The sequence below is a fragment of the Schistocerca americana genome, chromosome 11, assembly GCF_021461395.2.
Source record: "Schistocerca americana isolate TAMUIC-IGC-003095 chromosome 11, iqSchAmer2.1, whole genome shotgun sequence".
In the NCBI taxonomy this organism is placed as follows: Eukaryota; Metazoa; Arthropoda; class Insecta; order Orthoptera; family Acrididae; genus Schistocerca; species Schistocerca americana.
Window position 1 is genome coordinate 39868224 of NC_060129.1, and position 23593 is coordinate 39891816.

Sequence of the window (23593 nt, forward strand, 5' to 3'; positions counted from 1 at the left end):
GCAAATTGTAAATAGCCTTTCGCTCCCTGTGTTTTACCCCTGCTACCTTTAGAATTTGAAAGAGAGTATTCCAGTCAACATTACTTGCGACTAATGACAGGTGCAAGATCTACCAGTGCTAAATCGCGCAAAGCGCAGAAATCGCAGACGGCACAGAAATCGCGTACATAACAGAAGTAGCAAGAATTGCAGAAATAGCATTAGTGGCGTGCGGAGGGAATACGAATTGTGAATTCTCTAACTGCCATTCTTAATTGCAACAAATCACAGTTAAGAAGCGCAGTTACCGAAAAGTAGCATTTACAGATATCACTGATTCTGGAAATTCGCAGTTTAGCCCATGCATATGCAGAAGTGTCGGGTCGGTTAGCTGCCAAGCTGCACGGTACGAAGGTCACGCCTCGCGCAGGCCGCGAGTGGGATGGTACGGAAGGGGGGGGGGGGGGGAGGGGAATCACGTGACGTTCCAACTGCGGCGTTGGCTGGCGTAGAACAGTTGCTCGAGAGACGTGGCAGCGGTGGGAAGTGTTAACGGCAGACAGCGTTGCTTTTCATCTCTGCTCAGCAGGACGTGTGAACACACAGCAGGTAGGAGAGATGAGCTGGCTAGCCCTCTTCTGTGCACATTTTGCAACGTGCCGCATTACCAAGTGAAATTTAGAAGTACTTAGTACTGGTGCACAAGCAGCAGCATAGGGTGAAAAGCTCCGGTGTTCTGTGTGCGAGCGGCCATGTCGCGCTGCAAGATGGCTGCTTTAGCCGGCCAGCTGTTTGTATAAAAGAGCGCCCCATAAGCTGTAGAATACCGCACCTGGAGAGTAAGCCTACAAAATTGGGTTTACTTCAGAAAATATAGCGAAAAGGAATTGTGTGCGTGAAATTTACAACGGGAGGAATTTCCGTGGATAGTTTCATATATATATAAAGTACGAAGATAATCATATTCTTCGAATAACCGTGAATGAACAGAGGAGCATTCGATTATCTCATCAACAAATTAAAGACGAATGGTTTTTACATGATCAAGAAGTTTTAACAGGCTATAAATGCGGAAGAATCACTTAGTATCCTAAATACGCACACACAAAATGGCGACAGCAACTAACAGCTAGCTGCGGTATAGCGGTATCGTTGCAGCGGCGTACCACGTACTTTTTGTATTTTAACTGACTCAGTTACAGTTCCGTATACTAAGTTTTACATATACTGTTTACATTGCATCGCTAACTATATTTTTAGGTCTTGCCGAAGAACATCTGTAAGTGTTTACGCACCTATCCCAGTATATCTCATTAAATTCCTAATAAATTACAATGAACCATGAAATTTAACAGATTTTTGCTGTTGCGAACGTAATTCATCAGCAGTCAGTGTTAAGGCCAAGTGTTTCAATTAATCTAAATAGTCTAAAAGTAGAGCGTACAAAATTTTTGAAAAGGGAGTCAAACGTTGTGTGGAATGATTTGCCTAAAAGTATGAAATGAAAAATATTAGGGAAACGTTGGGTCCACGTGATTTTCTATTCACGATTTCGAGCATCATTCAAAGGCACGTAGAACGTTTTTCTACTGTACTTGTTTCTTTTACACAAATCATTTCACAAAATAATTGACAGATTTCTTTCCTTTTTTATTTTCAAGTGTTATTCAGAAAGCATGATATTACTCCTTGTTTGCCTTCCTAACGTTTTTCTGTTCTCGAAAATTCGAACTTTGGTACTTGATTCCAAGGAAGTCTTTTTGGCATTTAAATACCGCACCAGTCAGTGTATCTTACGTCCAAAATAGCTAGGCGTTGAATAGATGAAATTTTTGACACTTCATTTATTTGCTTGGCAGCAGCTTTTCGTGAAATATTTCAATTTTTCCTGAACTCATTAAGTTTTCGTTAATCACCCTGATTACTTTCAAGCAGTTAAATATTTTCATGCAAAACTAGACCTCACGCTGGTCACGTTGATACGCCGTTTACCCGTTTCTCTCTTTTTTTTTATATGAAAATTCGGACAAAACCTCGCGGTGTAATTTATAGTAAGTGTTTTCGCTCTGCTTACGCGTCTACAAACACGTATCGAGCGTTAATCACACGATAAAATAGTCCTTTCTGATTGCTGTCATTTACAAAAATCGTCATTTCGGTATCTTGAACCGTTTGAGATACGATTTTTACGACCACTTGATTCCCGAAGTGCAGGAAAGGTTCGGACGCGCCGCGAGCGACCCGTCCGCGGATACAACAATCAGTATCCCGAGAATGAAGAGAGATGTTCCGGTCTCAACTTTATATACAATTTAGATATAATGATTATTTCATACGCAGTAATGTACGGTTCTAAATGAACTATACGGAAAGTCTATGCAATGTGGTTTTACCTCTGCAAGTTCTTAAAAATGTCGTGCAGCCATGTACTCAATTTCGTGCATCACAGTAACTATGACGAATAACGAAAATAGACCTTCGTCGAGCAAAGATACAAGATTGTACACTATCGTAAATAATTTTAATTGTACGTAACATGTTTTTCTTTTAGTTCAGTAGACTCAGGAAATGTTATTACTCCCTGAAAATTTGAATACTCGACTCGAAGTGGTTTCTGAGATTTAAGGAAAAATGAAAGCGTAAATTTTTAGTAACGGCTTCTGAAGTATCAAGACTGTAACTCAATAAATGCTTAATTTTTTTTTATTCGCTCAGAAGCACCCTGTACCATACTGTGTATCATTCTCTTCATCTTTTTTCGAGTTTCTTCTTCTTTCTGGACTCCTTAGTGGCCAGCTGTGCTCAATACTCTGCTTTATCAATGCGAAAGTTGTCCGTCTGTTAAAGTTCTCAGATGCAGTTTGCTCCAGGATTAATTGCTATTGCTATGCTGTAGCACTTTCACCCTACCAGTGTTGCCATCATTAAAAGCAATAACAGCATCAAACCTCCCCCCCCCCCACTTTAGTGTCTTTATTCCAACAAAACATTTCTTGGTAATAGTCCACGTAAGATTACTGAACGCCTCATTGGGATTGAGTCTGACCATGCAGACACCTCTTCAGCAATTCAGGATTTGCCAGGACTCTGTAAATAGGTTTTATGATATCCATGACTGCTTCTGCACCATGAATTAGGTTTTACATCAGTTGACAGTCTAAGATGTAGCCCATACTGCCTGCTTCATTTTCAACAAATCCTCAGTATTATTTCTAATGGACATCCCATAATACTGCTGTAGTTCATCAATTATTTTGCATGTTACCCTGCCTCTTACGGTTTTACCGTCGGGAAGTTTCTTGTTTCTCAAACATTGTGTCAACTTCCTCAACCTCATGCACATCCTCTTATGGACATGACCAACACTGTTAACCTTTATAACTCGGCAATCCGCAGCCTTCTACATAAAAAATACCTATTTAATTAGATCTTGAAGTAATGCACGTAGAAATTTTAACATTTTCAACCGGTGTAGATTGTATTAAAAGAAAATAAAATACTTCCCATGTGAGTTTATAAGTGATATAATTTTATTCGGAAGATTGCAAATTTTATGAGATAAAAATCCGAGAATGAAAAAATTTCCGTTCTGACTCCCCTCAAAAGACAGGAATTCAGCAGTGACGGCTTCTTAAGTTTTTCTCGCGTAGCTTTCTCTAGGTAACTTAACAAGATGCCAGTTTAAGCCATGAAGGACGTGCAGTATTAATGCGATATTGCAGAGCCTATGTTCTTCGGGCATGTCTAACCGAAGAAACATTGCATCGCATTCCTGAACAACAAAGGCACTGCAGTGCCGTATTTATTATACACAGACACCTGGCAAACTACTTTAAATTAACATGTGCCGCTCCTCGGGAATATACACAATGAAAGAGTACAGATTGTTGACATATGGTGTGGCTGTGAGTCGAGTTCAAACAGCCTAATTGGAACGCGACTGCTCGCAGTAGGCAGGAAACCCGGCTTCGCCTCCTGGTCCGACACAAATTTTCATTGTCGTCACTCCATTATACAGTTCGTGGTTGTTCATATTCGTAATTGCGAGTACGTTTCGTGTGCAGCATTAATGTCTAGGCCTACCTATATTTTCAGGTAACTGTTCGTTAAAAAAATTAATAACCACGTCTCAGCTTCGCATTACTGCTTTTCGATTACTGAATTACCTTTCCAGTATTGGTTTATATATATATATATATATATATATATATATATATATATATATATATATATATATTATCGAACTTAATTCCCAGAGTGCTTTAAGAATGTAGTTGCTGGTTGCCTTCCATCTGATACACCTCAGCTGATACCATGATGTTTAAAGAGTGTTGCTGTCGTATTGAAATTACTTTCAAAGCCGGATTTTATTTATTTACACGCCCAGTTCAGTAGGGCCAAGCTGATCTAAATGTTCGTTGAAGATGTCAGTACTTCTAATTTCAATATAAAAGTAATAACATAAAATAAAATGTATAAGAACCCAAGAATTCAAGCCATAAGTTTAAGTAAACTGAATCAACAATACAGCATAAGAATGAGCTTAATTTTTCAAGTAACTCCTCAAGAGGATAGGAGTGACAAATGAGTAAACTCCTCAGTTTCGATTTGGAAGCGCGTGTATTACTGCGAAGTTTATGAATTTTTTCAGTAGCTTACCGAAAACGATGCAACAGTATGCTGCACACCTTGCTGCACAAGAGTTAAGTGCTATACAAATGCAGATTGGGTTTCTGCCTAGTATTAACTCAGTGAAAGCTGCTAATTCTTGGGAGTAAGTTGGTATTGTTAACAAGAAACGATAGTAAAGAATATGTATATTGAGAGGCCAATGTCAAAATACCCAGACAAGTTTCTGAGCCAAAAATATCCTTTTAGTCGAGAGTTACCCCAAAATATTACACCATACGACATAAGCGAATGAAAATAAGCAAAGTAGACAAATTTTCCCGTCGAACGATCACTTACTTAATATACCGTTGGAATAGTAAAAATGACCGCATAAGTCTTTGAACAAGATCATGAACGATGGCTTTCCACGACCGTTTCCTATGTATCCGAAGACCTAGAAATTTGAACTGTTCAGTTTCACTAATCATATGCCCATTCTGTGAAATTAAAACGTAGAGTTTTGCTGAATTGTGTTACAAATTATTAAAACTGAGTCGTACTGTGATTTAGCGTTACTTTTGTACAAGCCATTCTTGTCACAAACTGTACTATTCGAAACAGAGCCAATGTTGCACACAACGCCCTTTACTACCAAGCTAGTGCCATCAGCAAACGGAAATATTTTAGAGTTACTCGTAATACAAGAGGGCATATCATTTGCATAAATAAGATACGGGAGCGGCCCCTACACTGATTCCTTGCCCCCACCCCAATTTGACAGTACCCCACTCAGACCGCACATCACAGCCGTTCTCAACAATGGGAATAATGACCTTTCGCTGTCTGTTAAAGTAAGAGGTGAACCGATTGTGAGCTACTCCCTATATTCCGTAATGGTCCAACTTCAATGGTTCAATCTGAGTCATCTCTTCCCAGTATATAAACTCGATATGCTCCTAGCTGTATGACACAGAATACTGTAAATCCAGTGGCATAACATTTATTATTAACTTTACCTAACAACTGTTACTGGATGTAATTATGTGGATGACTTTTTAAAAGAGAGACCAGCTACAGATGAATGCCGTAATTTTTCTGTTTGAGAGGAACAGGATCTTTTCTGATTCTTTTTGTGATATCAAAAGACAGGAGAATTCCTGCGTTCTTCTATTGACGTCACTTACATCGAATTAATCAGTTTTCTACTAAGTGGAAGAGTAGAGACGAAAGAAAATTACAGTTTGCCTCGGAACTGTATCCTCGCGTAACAAACGTTTTTCAATGTGTAGCAAGCAAACTAGAATTTAAAGCACTGCTGATGAAGTAGTTACCATACTTTGAGTGAATAAAATTCCCCTATAAAGGAACCTCTATCTACGTAGATGTGACACAACCAATAATTCAGTAAACCTTTTGGCACCGTGACGTCAGCGAAAACATGACGGTTGCCGATCGATACTTGCAAGACACTGATTTTCAGGTTCTTTCGCGTTACATACTTACGTGCAATGTGAGGCAATAAGTTTGCCCGGCCCGAACTATTTGAAGTCCAGAGCATTGCGCATGCTCCGTTCAGAAGTTCCGGCGTTCAGAACTGTGGAGGCCTGTGAAGCTACAGCTTGGTATTTACATCGTCAAAGAGAAGCAATATTATAGTTTGCAGACAGTATACGTCGAGACTCATTGCAATTTAACTCGTCGTATTATTTCTTTTGAAAATAATTATTCGAGCACGTCGACGTAGTTGAAATATAGTAACCCCACGCCGGTAGGATTACAACAATGAGCGTTTCACATGTTTGAAATGGTAGGGTAGATTGACTGACGTAAAGGACGAGCTTTCGGGTCCAACTGAGTCAATTGCCCTTTTTATTTTGTTTAGACTTGGGTGAGTAATAGTTTAAACCTTAATTCGCTACAAATTGTGCAGTTCTAGGCTTTTCTAGGGTCCACATTTTTCAAAAGATTCCATTTTATAATCGTCTAATCTTTATACAAGGAGACAAATTATCATACTAGAAATATTGAAAATGGATGTATTTATTTGTAAATACTTGGATCGCCACCTAGTGTTTCTGTACTTTTCACGTAAGAGAAACGTATCGGTTGACTGGCATACTATAAGTAATATAAATAATGTTGTCCTGCATGTGAGGATGAGAATACGAATCAGATAATTAATAATATTTCAAAGTATTAAGATCAAGCAATGTTGTTTTCTATCGCATTGTCAGGCGTGCGAACAATGGCATTGGCGGCTGCGGTCGTTCGTTTGCTAAGTATTTCTGCATTATCGTGTGCCTTGCAAGTTCCCGAAACAAAATATCGCACTTCTTGCAATGAAATTGCTGTGAAGATTGACTTATGGTTCTTTTATGCTAGGACTTTGTAATTTTTCATCAGATTGCTCACAAACCTCTCCCATGTCGCAGCCGATTACATCGTTAAAATTACTAAAATGAAAAAATACAGAGAGATTAATGAAATACATATTCAAGAACTCACATATGCACATAAATTATTAAGACACTTGCATATAAATATTTGTTGCTTGGTAGTATATTAATGTAAATCAGTACATCGATGCGCCTCTTTACATCTGCCTATGTTCAGTATGTAATAAAATGTCTAGAGTTGTGGAGCAATGACAAAATGCGTCCGTACAGGAACAATTATCTCAACACTCTCAGTAGCACGCGAGGAGAAAACGCTAAAGTACAGTATTAAAACACTTTGTTTTTTCACCGCAATTACATATTCTTTATCGACAGTGCTTCATACCATGTCTTTGACAGCGTGAAAAAACACGGAATAGGTGTTCAAAATAGCTGATGTGGATGTTCGCGAGCTATCGAGCGAATAATTGCTCCCTTTGAAAACGGAGTTAGGGCATCTAAGGCAGGAGGACGTCTTTACGGTGTTGACGGTTCCACAAAGGAGATGGATTAAAGGGCTTCGAGATAATGGCGATGTAGCGAGAAGTCCGGTATCTGGAAGACGACACGTATCTACACGGAGACAGGATGAAGAATTGGTCAGGGCAGCCTAGAATGATCCTTTGTCAGTCATCTGGGAATGAGGCAGAGCTTCACATTTCCCGGACTCTACGAGAACTGCTCTGCTTTTATAGATATAATTGTACAGTAAGTTACTACACACCATTTGCAACTCATTTTCCGAAACGTAAATTCGAAAACAAGACATCACCGTGAGTTAGCATTGCGGCATTGGGAACAGCGAGCTAGTCAGTGACGTCATACGAATCACACGACTCCAGTGGAGCTTTCTAGCGGGCGTTCGAATTATTTGAATTTAATTTCCGTTTTTAAGAATAATACTGAAATTCTAGAGGGGAAAAAGCACGTTGGGAGCATAAAATCACGTAATCAATCATTTAAGACTGTTTCCAGAAAACAGTTTCATTGTATTATGTTGTTCTGTTGGAAATCGTAAGGTAATCGATTGTAATTCTTTGACTGTTTTCAATTCACTGTCGCTAGTGTTAAGGTCAATAGGTTAAAGCAGTACCTGGCTATTCTGGAGCAAATGCAAAAACTTTTCCCATCTAGATGAACCTACGGTGTGCACTAACGTCTTATATTTCTTTCGCCTGGCAACTTCTTTATCAGGGAAGTTTGAACACTGGTTAATAACTTTTAAGGTTGCAATTACTGTGTCTGAAGTGAGGCTTGAATGTCTTATTTCAGAAAGTTCGCATCACTATGTTGTAATCTAAAATGAGTCCTGAACTCTACAGTGTAGTTATTGACGTTGAGAAACTTGCAGATACTTCATATTTATCCAAAATACTTCAGACTCAATGCTGTAGGTCTGGATGTGTTCCGAGCAGCGTTGTGATGCGTGGTCGGATGGTCCCCCTCCCCCCCTCGCCTTCCACCGCTCCCTTCGCCCTCACCTAACCCGCCCCCCTCCCCCCAGAACTCAGACGACTGGTCTGACAACTAGTGGCGATGGACGCTGCAGTATACACGCTCGCTGCAAGCGTGGGACACAGACGTGCAAAGCCAGCGAAATGAGGGATGCTCAACTACCCGATCTACCGATAGATGGCTCTAGCGTCAAGCTACCGTGATCCTTTACGAGTCCAGGTGTCTCGGGTCACGCTCAACTACAGGATCAAACGATAGATGACGCTACGGTCGCGTTACCATGATCCTTTGCGACGCCTGTAATACGGAGCGACAAAGAAATTCCAACTCCTGCTTATTCTATACATCTATAGTCTGATCTGTGAATGATGGCTGTTCGCGCAGATCGAGATATGGTCGGGGATTGCACTGTTTGCCGGTTCCAAGCGACGATTGCCGTAAGCGCATACACGTGCTCTGCGCAAAAAAAGCGTGTTTGCTGCAAATTATGATTCTCACTTGCCTGTGCGGAATTTGTTGCTTATCTCTACCATAGGCCGTGCCAAATAGCAAGAAATGGAATAAAAGTCTACTGAATAACTCGCTATGGTCGCGTTTAATGCTCACGATGGCAACCACTTTCATAGCAGAGATCTGAGAACAGTACTGAGCGCATATTGGTTGTCGGAGAATGCGTGACGTAGATGCGCAGAACAGGCTTGACCCCAACTGCAGTGAAAAAATCCTGCAAGGAAAGGTTCCCTTCCCAGTTCCGCCACACAGTTTCGACCTAAATTCTGTAAAACTGGTCTGGAATCTTAGAAAGAATAAGATATGTAGTTCTAATGCATAGAGCATCTCGCTCACTGACCCGAAAAAATAAAGGCTGATGCTTCTGCTGTTAACAAATGTCACCTGTCCTGAAGCAATCCTTTCGACGTAAACCGTTACGTTAGCGATTTGCGCGTCAGTTTTGCTCCTTTTATATTAAAGTTGCTTTTATGTTGGTTTCCTAAGGCAGAAGGAACCTCCTTCCAGATCTTTCCACCAGATAAATAACCTCAGTGAGTACTGACTGGGTATTGAACCCAGAACCTTGACATTACTAGCCAAAAACTGTAGTCGTTCCGCTACGACGTCATTAAGAATATTTGGGCATTGTAATTATAAGTAAAGTATTACAGTACGGATCAAGACCGTCATATACACAAAAATGGCGTGAGATAACTATTGGGGAAGAAATACTTTGACGGGCAAGGAAACTAAAAATATAACAAAATCACTCGGAATAGATTCAAGCAAAGGATCGGCATTATCATTCGCGACGAATCAACATTCACAGCTATGAAAAATAACTACATCACCAGAGAAGATAGGTTAACTGTGGTTTTGACGGATACTGCCAGTGAAGATTCGTTAGCAGCTAAATTAAGGCATACTGTTACGTACTGTTCCTGTTGTCTTAAATGGGCACCTATTTCTGTGGCCGCATACACACAGGCGTCTAAAGCTAGCGGTAGCTTGACGTTAGAGCCATCTATCGGTAGGTCAGGTAGTTGAGCATCCCTAATTTCGCTAGCTTTACACGCATGTGCGTGGCAGCTGTGTGGAAATCCGTTAGCAGTGTGGAGCGGCGGTTTGCCAGCACCCGCCACGCTTCCGCAATTAGAGGTAACTGCTGACCGCCGTAATGCGGCCAGCCCGAGAGGAACCAGCTGTCACGGGCATGGAGGTATTAAAGGCTGGAATACACGTTATCTGCTCTTTGTACTTGAAAAAAAAAAAAAAAAATTAAATGGCGCTGAGCACTATGGGACTTAACAGCTGAGGTCATCAGTCCCCTAAGACTTAGAAGTACTTAATCCTAACTAACCTAAGGACATCACACACACCATGCTCGAGGCAGGATTCGAACCTGCGACCGTAGCAGTTGCGCGGTTGCGGACTGAAGAGCCTAGAACCGCTCGGTCACAGCGGCCGGCTCTTTGTACTAGGGGCGAATTCTCGTTGACAGTCGCTGTCCGACAGTTCCAAGCGAGAGCTTTCTAATAGTTCACTTCAGTTTACTAAGTTTTTCACGCGCGTTACTTGTTGTCCTGAGTGTTTTAGGCGTATGTCAAAGATTTGGCAGCGAAAAATCGAAAATATGTTTTAATTGCCGTTGTATATTTTACAATAATACACTAACGCGTTGTTCGAAATGGTATCAAAGATAAAGCCTCTGCCCAAAAGGAAATACTTTCGTGGCCCAAGTAAAATAGCTCTCAAGCAAATGGACAAAAGCAAACGTACGCACACCCCATGCCAGAAACAGTTATGGAAGAACTAAAGCCAATATATACAGATTCTAAACACTAAGAATAACTTTTACTTGACAAACCGCAGAATCAAAGTGAAAATTCAGATTGCACTTGGGACCACTCGCCACAAACTGTGTTTAATCGGCATGTCAGATTTTCACGCTGTGTCATCGATGCCATAATATGTTTTAAAGTTGGAATAACAAGCAGATTAAAAACCACGGGCAGACTAGGCATGAAAACTGGTGCGAACATAAAAAATACGAGTGGGCAAACATCTCCCTGAAACGGCTGCTGAAAGTATGACAATAGACACCAGAATAACAAAGAAAAAAAAACTAAAAAAGATCAAAACGATACTCGGAAGCAACAAGATTATGGAGACGCAATGTACTGACATATTATCATTGAGAAAGAAATTGCTGGCAAATTTTTAATTTCAATTTCCCGTAACTAACCTTTCTGCATACTTACGTAGTGTTATTTCCTACAATATTAATGCTTTAAACAAAAGTTTGCTTGAGTGACCATACAGTGCTTGCCTAAACATTGAACCAGCTTTATTCGACAATGTGTTAAACATTTTAAGCTGGAGCATGTTATACATTATTCAGTTATTAGGAGAAAAAACTGACTTCTACGAAACATTTTTTAAATGCGCAGGCAAAGATGTAAATTTTCTACTTTATTGTTTTAACAAGTTAATAAGAAAAGAATAACTTTTTGGACCTTTTATTTCGAATAGTGAGGAGCTACAGTGTACCTAAAATAAAAATTACATTTAAGTAAATATGTCAGATAAAAATTAATTTTCACTCAAGTTTGAATTCTACAGTATTTAATTTTTTGTCACATAGGGGTCACAATATACCAATTATTTCAAAATAATAGTAAAAAATAGACATTATGTCCAGGTCTCCTTAAATAGTCTCTGGTCAGACTAGAATATTCTTAAGGACTTTACCACTTTCTGGATTCGTTTAGTACCCCTGAAAAAATCGGCTCATTGCCTCATAAAGAAGTGGAACGAGTGCTGAGGTCCGTCTCGTGATCTTCCCACCATCCTAAGTTGGTAACTTCAGTAGGAATGTAACCCCACTTGTTTAGAATTTCACAAAACATGTCGCCTTGTGAATTGTGGATTTCCAGAACACTGGAAACGCCATTCGGCGGTTACGTGATCAGTATTTGACCTGTACTCGATCCGTAATCTCTAATAGACGCAAGCAAACAGTGTTCGTAACGCACAAACACTGCACCCTCCTTCTCTCTCCTTGTATGACGAACCGCGTAATCTCCCAGATAAGCCCAACAGCTCTTCGTTGGGTGGCTCTCAAGAATCTCCAGCATAGGTTGGGAATATAACTGAGCTAATGTGGAGCCATCTACAACACGCTTGATTTTCTTAATTATGTTTCCCAGTTTCAAGACTGTCTGCCTTTGTTATACATATGTCAATGAACATTCACATTTACATTGTTTCCAGCAGAATATAATGGCATTTCTACAATAAGAGACGGAAAATGAGATGATCTATTGCTGATGGAGGATAGTGGCAACTCGGAGAACTTAATATGCTAAAGTGAAACATGACTGACTTTTATTGTCAGAACGGAGTAGTCCTTTTATGAAAAATAAATAAATTGTAACGTTCCTTGGTAACTGTCAGTGTTTTACAAATTATACTAACTCTCATTGGTGAGATATTGAATTGTGCTTACTCATACTGAAGTAAACAGTAGCTCCTAAAACAGGTCACCCCTACAGTTCCATGACTTGAAGAATGTTCAGTTTACATAACATGAATAGCTGATGTTTATACGAGGAGAATGGCTTTTCCTCGTACTTTAATCATAACGGGCAATTTTACTGCAAGTTCAACATTCTCCCCATGATATCCTTATGAATCAGCATAATTATTTTGATCAACATCTGAAAATATTTTCTATGCAGCCAAACAAGATATATTACAAGGTCACAAAACTGTGAGTCATATTTTACTTCAACTGTGTTTTCTTTCAGAGGCAAGGCAAGGCACTGCAATACAAATACATAGTGCTGTACAGGTTTAGATGACAAATTGAAAAGGAACAGCAACATACATTAATTGAACACAAAATTTAGGAACAATATTTATGCTGCAAGTATATCCACAAGTGCTGTTCAAGTATGCAGCAACCAGTAAGATAGGTTTTCAGTAAGTTTCAATAACTTTTAAGGGTCATTGGTGGGATAATGGTGGATTTCTAATCCAGTTTGAAGTTTTTTATTTATTTTTACAGAAATTTCTCTGCAGGAAATGCTTCACATCCATTAACTGTGTTGACACAAATTGTATTAGTAGGAAAACGTTATTTCATCAAAAATATTTTCTTCATAGATCATTATTTACAAAGCTACCAAGAATCAAAGTTTCTTAGTTTAGGTTTTAGTAACACCATCTATCTTTAGCAGAGGGATTACTTTCACCAGCGATGGTGTTTCCAGATATCATTAACATTTCGTGGATCCGAATTTTTAAAAAAAGTGCTATCAGCAAAAGAAGAGTTGCGTTTGCCCACTGACTTGTTCATATCACTTTTCAGTGGTTACGTCAGCTCACTGCCTTCGAATCGTGCATCTTTTATTCCCCTGAAGAATTTTCTGCCATTGGCTGCTGAATTACTGAAGAACTGCATTCGTTAAAATGACGTCGGTTCTAAATGAGGTGGAGATAACATGTGACAAATTTATCCCGTTGTTAAACTCACTGATGAAATTTGCAGCGGATCGTGACAGTGTTATAAAGAACATCAGTTTTATCATAACCATTATTTTTACACGCATTGTTACATGAATGGCGTCTCAAAGTGCCCGTTTTCGTCTGGTTTCCTCAATTGTGTTCAGAATAGTAAAGGAAATTTTACTTTTTATTCCCCTAGTGCCTGGTTGTAGCCTCTCCCCGATGTTGTTCAATCTGTATATTGAGCAAGCAGTAAAGGAAACAAAAGAAAAATTCGGAGTAGGTATTAAAATTCATGGAGAAGAAATAAAAACTTTGAGGTTCACCGATGACATTGTAATTCTGTCAGAGACAGCAAAGGACTTGGAAGAGCAGTTGAATGGAATGGGCAGTGTCTTGAAAGGAGGATATAAGATGAACATCAACAAAAACAAAACGTAGATAATGGAATGTAGTCAAATTAAATCGGGGGATGCTGAGGGAATTAGATTAGGAAATGAGGCACTTAAAGTAGTAAAGGAGTTTTGCTAATTGGGGAGCAAAATAACTGATGATGGTCGAAGTAGAGAGGATATAAAATGTAGTCTGGCAATGGCAAGGAAAGCGTTTCTGAAGAAGAGAAATTTGTTAACATCCAGTATTGATTTAAGTGTCAGGAAGTCATTTCTGAAAGTATTTGTATGGAGTGTAGCCATGTATGGAAGTGAAACATGGACGATAACTAGTTTGGACAAGAAGAGAATAGAAGCTTTCGAAATGTGGTGCTACAGAAGAATGCTGAAGATTAGATGGGTAGATCACATAACTAATGAGGAAGTATTGAATAGGATTGGGGGGAAGAGAAGTTTGTGGCACAACTTGACCAGAAGAAGGGATCGGTTGGTAGGACATGTTCTGAGGCATCAAGGGATCACCAATTTAGTATTGGAGGGCAGCGTGGAGGGTAAAAATCGTAGAGGGAGATCAGGAGATGAATACACTAAGCAGATTCAGAAGGATGTAGGTTGCAGTAGGTACTGGGAGATGAAAAAGCTTGCACAGGATAGAGTAGCATGGAGAGCTGCATCAAACAAGTCTCAGGACTGAAGACCACAACAACAACAGTGCCTAGAAATTCCCAAACCTCTTTTTATTCGATAGACTAGTAATTTTTGTTCCGGCGCGCTCTTGCTGGATATAAGGTGGCAAGACAACGCCATAGTAACATACACTACAGCAGGTGGAACTCATCTGTGGATCAAACTTACAAACGTAAACATTTGGGCGTGATTTGCCAGCTTATTCCTATGAACCTGTAGAGTGTATTCCACGAAAGTTCACCCACGTAAATTCACCCACGTAAATTCAGCCACATGTCATTGAACTTGTAAGTAGCCTGTTCATACGTTTGTGTTGGCAGTGCTATAGACCTTATTTATATCGCTGACAGGTCTCTGCGCCCTCCGTAAGAGACTCTGTGGTTGGAGGGACTAGCAGTTAGTGACCAGAAAGTGACGGGCTTGGACATGGTCTCTTAGCAGACACTCAGTGTTGGTAGGACGTGCATTGTAAAATGAGGATGGATGTAGTTGGTAACGTGTGGGTAGTGGAGTTATTGACTACTACATAATTTTTGGAACTAGAAGTCACGTGAATAAGTCAAGATCTGCTAAATACATTGTTTGCTCTTCAACAAAATCTTTCGTGTCATAACCATATGCCTCCCAGTAGTTAGTCTATAGTAGTTAGAACCCTTTTATTAAGCTGGCTGTAGTTGCTGCTTGCTGTAATTGCAGTAGCCCATGTTATGAAGGTTTTCTATGAGCCAAGAGATTTATGAAAAAGTATTGGTTTTTGTTAGGATTTCTTGCAATTCAGGCCATTCTTTTGTGTTCATTATCTGAAGCCATGATGTCATTGTATAGCAGTTAGTTTGTGTTGGGCTTGTATATTGTGGGTAATAAATGAGTAGGTTAAGTCTACAAATGCTAGAAACGTAGGTTTGCCTTTTCTTAATCTTTCTTCTAAGATAAGTCGTAAGGTTAGTATTGCCTCACGTGTTCCAACATTTCTACGGAATCCAAACTGATCTTCCCCGAGGTCCACTTCTACCAGTTTTTCCATTCGTCTGTAAAGAATTCGCGTTAGTATTTTGCAGCTGTGACTTATTAAACTGATAGTTCGGTAATTTTCACATCTGTCAACGCCTGCTTTCTTTGGGATTGGAATTATTATATTCTTCTTGAAGTCTGTGGGTATTTCGCCTGTCTCATACATCTTGCTCACCAGATGGTAGAGTTTTGTCATGACTGGCTCTCCCAAGGCCATCAGTAGTTCTAATGGAATGTTGTGTACTCCCGGGGCCTTGTTTCGACTCAGGTCTTTCAGTGCTCTGTCAAACTCTTCACGCAGTATCGTATCTCCCATTTCATCTTCATCTACATCCTCTTCCATTTCCATAATATTGTCCTCAAGTACATCGCCCTTGTATAAACCCTCTATATACTCCTTCCACCGTTCTGCCTTCCCTTCTTTGCTTAGAACTGGGTTGCCATCTGAGCTCTTGATATTCATACAAGTGGTTCTCTTCTCTTCAAACGTCTCTTTAATTTTCCTGTAGGCAGTATCTATCTTACCCCTAGTGAGAAAAGCCTCTACATCCTTACATTTGTCCTCTAGCCATCAGAGGTGGTACAGAGTTTCAGGGAGAGCATAAGGGAACAATTGACAGGAATGGGGGAAACAAATACAGTAGAAGAAGAATGGGTAGCTCTGAGGGATGAAGTAGTGAAGGCAGCAGAGGATCAAGTAGGTAAAAAGACGATGGCTAATAGAAATCCTTGGGTAACAGAAGAAATATTGAATTTAATTGATGAAAGGAGAAAATATAAAAATGCATTAAATGAAGCAGGCAAAAAGGAATACAAACGTCTCAAAAATGAGATCGACAGGAAGTGCAATATGGCTTAGAAAAAGCTTTTGACAACGTTAACTGGAATACTCTCTTTCAAATTCTGAAGGTGGCAGGGGTAAAATACAGGGAGCGAAAGGCTATTTACAATTTGTACAGAAACCAGATGGCAGTTATAAGAGTCGAGGGGCATGAAAGGGAAGCAGTGGTTGGTAAAGGAGTGGGACAGGGTTGTAGCCTCTCCCCGATGTTATTCAATCTGTATATTGAGCAAGCAGTAAAGGAAACAAAAGAAAAATTCGGAGTAGGTATTAAAATCCATGGAGAAGAAATAAAAACTTCGAGGTTCGCCGATGACATTGTAATTCTGTCAGAGACAGCAAAGGACTTGGAAGAGCAGTTGAACGGAATGGACAGTGTCTTGAAAGGAGGATATAAGATGAACATCAACAAAAGCAAAACGAGGATAATGGAATGTAGTCAAATTAAATCGGGTGATCTGAGGGGATTAGATTAGGAAATGAGACACTTAAAGTAGTAAGGGAGTTTTGCTAATTGGGGAGCAAAATAACTGATGATGGTCGAAGTAGAGAGGATATAAAATGTAGACTGGCAATGGCAAGGAAATCGTTTATGAAGAAGAGAAATTTGTTAACATAGAGTATAGATTTGTGAGGAAGTCGTTTCTGAAAGTATTTGTATGGAGTGTAGCCATGTATGGAAGTGAAACATGGACGATAACCAGTTTGGACAAGAAGAGAATAGAAGCTTTCGAAATGTGGTGCTACAAAAGAATGCTGAAGATAAGGTGGGTAGATGACGTAACTAATGAGGAGGTATTGAATAGGATTGGGGAGAAGAGAAGTTTGTGGCACAACTTGACTAGAAGAAGGGATCGGTTGGTAGGACATGTTTTGAGGCATCAAGGGATCACAAATTTAGCATTGGAGGGCAGCGTGGAGGGTAAAAATCGTAGAGGGAGACCAAGAGATGAATACACTAAGCAGATTCAGAAGGATGTAGGTTGCAGTAGGTACTGGGAGATGAAGAAGCTTGCACAGGATAGAGTAGCATGGAGAGCTGCATCAAACCAGTCTCAGGACTGAAGACCACAACAACAACAAGTTTGAGTTGTCTTCGTCAGGGAAAATTTATAGGTCAGTGTTTGAAATGATAAAAATAAGGAAACACAAAGACGTTTCAAACTGTAATTGTTCTTGAAGCTTCATCTTTTGCAAAAAAGAAAAAACACCAAACGGGGGCGGTTTGTTTTGACCAACTTCTTCTGGAAAACAGTTGCAAATTGATTCCATAGCACAAGTGTTAACGCGTATGCACATTTGAGAATCTTTACTGAGTTTTAGCGAAATATTTCCAAGAGACATAGTTTTCATTGCAGGAGAAGCTCGATATCAAAGTATACTGCCGTATCATTTTTCGGTTTGAAGTTGTGTTAGTCACCTAGTAATTTCCGTTCTTTACTGTGTTTAGGATAATTTCAAGAAATGTGTACTTTATACTTTTCATCTTCAGTGTGCTGTCGAAGTAGATTGATTTTGGCATTGTCAGGCACACAAACGTGCATGCATTGTGTCGTACAGGTGCCATATGTCAGTTTGTCGGATAGAGTTCCATGCCTGTTGCTCTTCGTCGGTCGGTTAATGCTGTTTCTGGATGACACTGGAGTTATCGTCCGATGATGTCTCGTATGTGATCGATTGGAGACCGATATGGTGTGGGGGAAGAGAGCAAACAGCGAGGTCTGCGGTCTCATCGGATTAGGTAAGGACGGGGAAGGATGTTGGCCGTGCCCTTTCAAAGGAACCATCACGGCATTTGCGTGAAACGATTTAGGAAATCTCGGAAAACCTAAACCAGGATGGTCGGACGCGGGATTGAACCATCGATCTTCCGAATGAGAGTACAGTGTGCTTAGGGTGACCAGATGCAATTGTTTAAAAAGGATAAACAACTGCAAAAAGGAGCACAAAGGAAGAAAAAAGACGACACATCGAACGCTCAACTGCAAATGAGGATACCACCCGTCAGCTTCGGACAAGTCACGTGACTGCCGGGAAAACTACTAGTTTATTGTTACTGGTGGTCAGGTGGTGATTCCCAGAGCAAAATTTTTTTAAATTTTAAATTAAAAACATTGACTGTAGTGACAGTGTGGCATCAACTGTTTTTATATTTACGCGTAGGCTGCCTAAACGCCACCCCTGATTGGTTGATTTCATGTGACGGCTGGTAGTACTCAATTTTAATAAATGAGTTTATTATTTATAGACATAACATACATAAATTCCTTAACAATTATTGATACTTCTCAGAGGAACCAATCTTGTGCAGAAATTTAAGCTTACTTATCAGATTATTGTAAAATGACACACATGAAAATTGTTTTAAATTATAATGAACCATCAACAGGTTTAATCTATTCCTCCCATCAGTCCACTGTGTGGTAATTAGAGAAAATATTCTTTTAGCATTATGCCCTGAAATACTGAAAAAGTATTCAACTCTGAGTGACAGTCAGCTGACTTACTGTCACAAAAACACCATCCATTTTTTACTACAAGATAGTCCTAAATTCTGGATCATCATTATTCCTTTTTAGAAATTGCCTGAAATTGCAAAACTGATCAAAACATTTTGCATCTTCAATTTCAAAGGCTTTACATTTCTCCTGCAAATATACAAGGCTTTTCTCAACATCACTGTAGCAAAAATCATTTTTAAGTGACATCCATCTAGAGCAGGAGAAGCTCTCAAACATACACAGCCACCATTTCAAATATTCATGCCATGACTGATAAAGTAAAATAGCTTCCTCCATAAAATGTTTGACTTCTTTCTCAAAGCCTTCCCCTGTTGCCATTTTGAGGATCTGCTTGACCTTAAGGCAAATGAAGTTTTCACTTAATCGGTCTTCAAGCATCTTACATACTGACTCTAAAATTTCAGTGACATCAACCACAGAATTTTCCTCCTTTTCTAATTCCAGAATACTTGTACTGAACAAAGACATCAATGAATGCAAATACCCTAAGTAAGCTTCACTCAACCTGTTCTGAAAAAATTGAAACAAAACCTGTGGTGGTTTGCTGTACGAGAGAAAGTAAGTTTTAAGAGCAGCATACATTTCCAGTATCCTTTCAATGGCTGGAAAAAGAGACAGCCACTTAAGTCTTCACACGAGACAGGACTTGATTGTAATTAACTTCAACAAATTCATTAACTGTATTACGCTCAACTTTGTGGAAAAGCCGGAAACTGTAAAAATCCGCCCAGACCCCGGACAAAGAGCTGAAAAGGAGGACATGTCTGGATTAATCCGGACGTCTGGTCACCGTAAGTGTGCTAACCACTGCACCAACTCGCTCGGTAATCGACCAGGCCAAGGCAGCATGTCTTCACTCTCTATGGCACGTTGGGTTACAACAGCGGATTGTGGGCGAGGGTTATCGTGTTGGAAAACACCTGGGTGCAGTCCATTATTGGTAGCACAGCATGTCGAATCAGCAGGTTGATGTACAACTTTGCTGTCAAGATGTGTGGGATAACTACGGGACTGGACTTCCTGTCATACTAAATGGCATTCCCGAGTATAATTCCGCGTGCGGGTCCAGCTTGTCCAGGTGTTGGCTGCAGAGCTTCAGCTGGCCTTCTAGCCAAGACACGGCCATCACTGGCACAGACTGAAATAGCTATCATGAGAGAAAACAACTGACTTCCACCCTAGCCTCCCAATGAGCTCTCGCTTGACGCCACTGGAATCGCAAACGGCGGTGGTTTGGGGTGAGTGGATGCTCGTTACGGAGCTACTGGCACGAAGCTGTGCTTCACGTAACTGATTTCTAACAGTTCACTGTGGCACTGTGGTGCCAACTGCTGCTGAAATCGCTGCTGCAGATGCAGTACGATGCGCCAGAGCAACACCGACTCAAAGGAAGGCCTCAGCGCTTGTTGGTGACGTCACGTCAGTTAGGCACGGCGAACACCAGGTCTGTTGCAAGCAGAAACTCCTGGGCGTGCTTATCACTATAAATCTCTTATTTTTGGACAAAATGTTTGGTTTTGTTTTGGATTCTGCAGTTTTATTTAGATGAAAGATTTTCTTACTATGGTAAAGCTGCAAATGAAGATCATAGCTCTGTACTACTGAATCCTGTCAAATCAAACGTAGATCAGTATGAGAAGATGCTTTGCCCCATTGCAAGCGCCGGAAATCTTACGTTCAAGTAACTATATTTACTTGATCCATTTTGTTATTGAAAATTACCCCAACCCCCTTACAATGAACTTGTTTCTTTTATTTATTTTCGTTGACATCGTCACTGGAAATATGAAATACTTTACGTGTGTCAATTTCCAACTGTAGCCAGTCATTAGATTACAGTCGTTTTCAACGAAAATTCTAAACAGGAAACAAAATAGCTTCATACATCGAAAATACTGCTGAGCTTAAACTTTTTTAAACATGCACATTAGAAAAGATAAATATTCCCCTCTTGCAACTGAAAGGAGAAACTTAAGATAAAAAAAATTTATTCGATAAAACAAGTATCTCTTTTGCCTCATCTTCTGTCCCCCCCCCCCCCCCTCCCCCAACGTGTACAATCGCAACATATTTCATTAACATTCAGTACTCCTCACCCCATAGTCAACCAAGATACCTAAAGAAGAGCACCAATATGTTCAGTTTTTTGTAAAAGCAACCCAGTACACAAACGTAACTTCCTCAGATTTACAAATAAGGTAAAGAAACACGAATTCTGTTGCTGCTGGACCATGAAGTTGTTTTTGTATGTCAATCCTTAAAACGGGTGGAAATTTAAGTTCAGGATTACACTATTTGTTAAGTAGTGTAATGAATTGCACAATTAATTGCTTGCAGAAATCTCTCGCAACGATGTGTGTTGGTCAACTACCGCCAATAGTTTCACATTTTCCTGTGTCACAGAGGGAGACACCACCACTATGAGTATGCCTGCAACAGACTGGCGTTGGCCGTGCCTAGCTGACGTGGCGTCACCAACAAGTGCCGAGGCCTTCCTTTGAGTCGGTGTTGGCCAGAGCCATACGCTGAACACGGTGGTTTTCGCTCTCAGTAGTGCCACGTGTCCGTCTGGAGCCGCTGTCAGCAATCATGTACACTGGCTACCTTCCTGGCAAGTCCTTCAGCAATATCGCAGAAGAAACAGCCAGCTTCTCGTAGCCCTATTACACCAGCTCGTTCACACTCAGAGAGGTGTTTATAACGGCGTCTTTGTCGCCTTAACGGCTTTCCTGACTACCATCAGCTCGAAAGAAAGCCCCGGGAGTAGACAACATTCCGTTAGAACTACTGACAGCTATGGGAGAGCCAGTCCTGACAACTCTACCATCTGGTGAGCAAGATGTATGAGACAGGCGAAATACCCTCAGATTTCAAGAAGAATATAATAATTCCGATCCCAAAGAAAGCAGGTGTTGACAGATGTGAAAATTACCGAACTATCAGTTTAATAAGTCACTGCTGCAAAATACTAACGCGAATTCTTTACAGTAGAATGGAAAAACTAGTAGAAGCCGACCTCGGGGAAGATCAGTTTGAATTCCGTAGAAATATCGGAACACGTGAGGCAATACTGACCCTACGGCTTATCTTAGAAGCTAGATTAAGGAAAGGCAAACCTACGTTTCTAGCATTTGTAGACTTAGAGAAAGCTTTTGACAATGTTGACTGGAATACTCTTTCAAATTCTGAAGGTGGCGGGGGTAAAATACAGGGAGCAAAAAGCTATTTACAACTTGTACAGAAACCAGATGGCAATTGTAACAGTCGAGGGGCATGAAAGGGAAGCAGTGGTTGGGAAGGGAGTGAGACAGGGTTGTAGCCTCTCCCCGATGTTGTTCAATCCGTACATTGAGAAAGCAGGAAAGGAAACAAAAGAAAAATTCGGAGTAGGTAATAAAATCCATGGAGAAGAAATAAATACTTTGAGGTTAGCCGATGACATTGTAATTCTGTCAGAGACAGCAAAGGACTTGGAAGAGCAGTTGAACGGAATGGACAGTGTCTTGAAAGGAGGATGTAAGATGAACGTCAACAAAAGCAAAGCAAGGATAATGGAATGTAGTCGAATTAAGTAGGGTGATGCTGAGGGAATTAGATTAGGAAATGAGACACTTAAAGTAGTAAAGGAGTTTTGCTATTTGGGGAACAAAATTACTGATGATGGTCGAAGTAGAGGATATAAAATGTAGACTGGCAATGACAAGGAAATCGTTTCTGAAGAAGAGAAATTTGTTAACATCGAGTATAGATTTAAGTGTCAGGATGTCGTTTCTGAAAGTATTTGTATGGAAGTGAAACATGGACGATAACTAGTTTGGACGAGAAGAGAATAGAAGCTTTCAAAATGTGGTGCTACAGAAGAATGCTGAAGATTAGATGGGTAGATCACATAACTAATGAGGTATTGAACAGAATTGGGGAGAAGAGGAGTTTGTGGCACAACTTGACTAGAAGAAGGGATCAGTTGGTAGGACATGTTCTGATGCATCAAGGGATCACCAGTTTAGTATTGGAGGGCAGCGTGGAGGGTAAAAATCGTAGAGGGAGACCAAGGGATGAATACACTAAGCAGATTCAGAAGAATGTAGGTTGCAGTAGGTACTGGGAGATGAAGAAGCTTGCACAGGATAGAGGAGCTTGGAGAGCTGCATCAAACCAGCCTCAGGACTGAAGACCACAACAACAACATCAGCTCACCACGTCCAGTCTTAAAGATAACAAACGCTCACGATAGTTACAGCGTGTTTTTAAAGCGAACTTGATTTCAATCCTCATAATGACATTACTAGAGCCACTCTTATACGGCTGGCGCAAAATTTTAATACACATATTTCGGACGTACAAACAGGCTTACCAACATTCATTTGTTGCACAACTCCTTCTCGGTGTTCTCATTTATTTTCCGTCAATGTATTCCACATATTACAATTCGACACACAAGTTTTCATTATATATTCGATTCTGCTATAGTCTGATGTGCATGGTCACGCACTTGAGCCAAAATATTGTCCACAGAGATTTCACTGTTAACTGTTAATGTAGTTCGCTTAAAAATTTATGTATTGTCGCACAAAACGATTAAGCTCGCAGAACCCAGTACGTTGTCCTCGATGGTGAGTGTTCACCGTAGGTGAGGGTATCATCTGGAATTCCCCAGGG

At 40.2% G+C, this 23593-nt stretch overlaps 1 long non-coding RNA gene across 1 annotated transcript in view; it reads left to right on the forward strand.

Moving 5' to 3' along the window:
• Nucleotides 1-502: 502 nt before the first annotated feature.
• Nucleotides 503-23593, forward strand: part of LOC124554187 — a 43096-nt gene continuing 20005 nt past the window's right edge. The window contains exon 1 of the long non-coding RNA XR_006968280.1: nt 503-588. This is a non-coding gene — a long non-coding RNA (uncharacterized LOC124554187). The remainder of the gene's footprint in view (nt 589-23593) is intronic.